The following is a 2,522-nucleotide window of genomic DNA, read 5'->3' as shown; positions in this document are numbered from 1 at the left end:
CACACACACACATATAAGCTGTACTAGATATAAGATATATATATATATATATATATATATATATATCCTTCTACTGCACCACAGACAGCAGGCAGTTTCCAATTTAATTAACAGTCTTAAATTGCTGAGAGTCAGCAGAATCAGTTCATAATTGGCCAGAGCTGATCTGCCCCATTTGCAAAAAAAGTTTCCTAAATGTAAAGGAAGAGTTCTTTCATTTGCATTGAGCTGTTCCACTTGGCAAGTAAATGCATCCATTTGTAAATGGGCACATTTCCACATACAAGCCATCAAAGAGGTATTTCCAAAAGAGCAAGTGATAATTAAACAGAGTATATGCACCCTTTTTGATGCCACTTGAAGAAGCAGGGAGACTGACTGGAGTCTGGGAGGGAACCTGTGGTAAATTGTTCTTTTGTGAAGCCAAGACTGCTGGTAGCCAGAGTTGGCTCTGGCTTTCAGGGGCAAAGGAGACTGAGTCATCTCCCTTCATCAAGCTGATTTGTTGAAAGGGCACAAGAAGTTCCCAGGGATTTCATGCTGCTTTGAAGCAACCTGCATTTCAAATGGATGGGAAAGGGAGTGGGGGAAGTGAATTTTGTTGCTAAGTCTCCCAATAACTTGCCAACATTTTGCCTGTTTTCTTGTGAACCTGGTAACCACCCCAGCTGGGCTCCCCATTACTCTAACAGGAAAAGGATGAATATGTTCAGTCTTTTTCAGCTTGCAAATGTGCCCTGGTGAGGGTAAACATGGCTGTGTTTGTTCTCCCTGGGGAACAAGTCAGGCATGAAGTCTCTTTTGTTCAGTCTAAGAACAGCCTCCCTTCATTCTCAAGTTCCAGAGGGGCTGGTAACTTAATCTGGGAATGTGAATATGGATCCTACCTGAGAAGGGCAGAACTCTCTAAGTTTCCCAGGAGTTAGCAAAGTCTGCCTTAATCTCTTGGGGAACATAGACTTGCAGGTGATTCCTGGGAGAGACCTCCTTTGGTCAGTGAACAGTTTTATAAAGGGAGTCTTCCAAATATGAAGAAGAGCAAGGAGTTCGTCTCATAGTGCCTCTGGTCTTAATTAGTTTTAAAAAATGTTATGAGTTGGAGGAATGAGATGTATCTTAGGTGCCGTGGGAACATATGCATATTACCATTGTTAGTGTATTGGTGTGTGTTTCCTGAATGAATACATGCAAAGAAAAGAGCAGAGCAATGAATCTGTTTTCTTGCCTTTATGAAGCCAGCAAGTACGTGAGTCTTTGAGCATTGAATATATGTGTGTGTGGGTGTGTGGGGGTGTATAAATGTACAAGGGGAGTTATAATAGGTACTGGGGTGGGCTGAGAACAAAAAATAAATAAATAAGCTATCAACTTTAACTCCAGTGAATTTATAGAGTATTAGTCAGAATCATATAATTACAGCAAAGGGCAGGTACAAATATGGTACTTGTTAGGGCACGGACAGGGTGAGGGTGGAGAGGCACAGGGAGACGCAGCACCACCAGGGCTGGCAAGCCAGAGGTGTGCGATGGCAACCCAGAGATCCGAGTAAATACAAAGAATTGTAACACACAGAGGTGAGAGAAGAAAAGATTTATTTAAGAAAAGTTCACCCTCCTCAGACAGGGAGTGGGCCTACACTCTAGGTGAGGGTAGTGAAGTAGCCCCCCAAAGCCCTGGCTTAAATCCTTTTCTTGGAGATGTTGCACATGACTGCCGTGACTTCCTTATCAACCACCTGTGGATATCTTGGAGATTCTGTGACACAGAGACCCGCTAATGTCTGCCCACAGTATCATAGTCCCTAGAGAAGGGCGTGACAAGGATTCCAACGCTCCTGCACCTTCCCAAATGACATTCCCTAGAGCTAATGGCGTGTGCACCTCCCCTTATCTCCTAGGCATTCCCAGAGGGTAGCTTCGGGGGATCCTTGGCTTCCCTGTAGATAGTGCCCAATTTACTGGAAGATCCAATCCCCACCTGCTCTCCCCTTGCCCAGTACGTGATGTCTTAGACCTTGTAAATTCCCTTTACTCTAGGCAAGTTTGATTGCCGCTATGAGATACCTCTGATAGCTGGAAATCTGTTTCTGAAAAGACAAAGTCGGTAAAATTAATTTTACCTAGAGTGTGCATTTCTCCAAAAGCATAGCTTCTATTTTCTCATCATTGTGTCAGGATTTAAGAACAAGATGAAAAATGGCTTCCCCCTCTCAGTCTGTCCTTTCAGTACTGATGCACACTATATAAGAGAAACAAAGAACTCTGGTCATTTAAAATGAAAGAGATCATATTCCACCAAGCAAAATCAAGAAAGGCTTTATGGTGGAGGTGGCCTTGATAAACCTCCTTGATAAACCTCTTGGCTTCCAGGTGGTTGGGAAGGATTTCTGCATATGAAGAAAGAATATGGAAAGATGGCACTCTATTAATTGAGAAGAGGGAAAACAAATGTCATGATATGAAAGCGTAGAACTTGCTGGTAGAACAATGTGGCTTTACTGAAGCATCTCAGTCTTATACAAA

The sequence above is a fragment of the Carlito syrichta genome, unplaced genomic scaffold, assembly GCF_000164805.1.
Source record: "Carlito syrichta isolate Samal-C Ts95f unplaced genomic scaffold, Tarsius_syrichta-2.0.1 Scaffold302542, whole genome shotgun sequence".
NCBI lineage: Eukaryota > Metazoa > Chordata > Mammalia > Primates > Tarsiidae > Carlito > Carlito syrichta.
Note: the sequence above shows the minus strand (reverse complement) of the source record.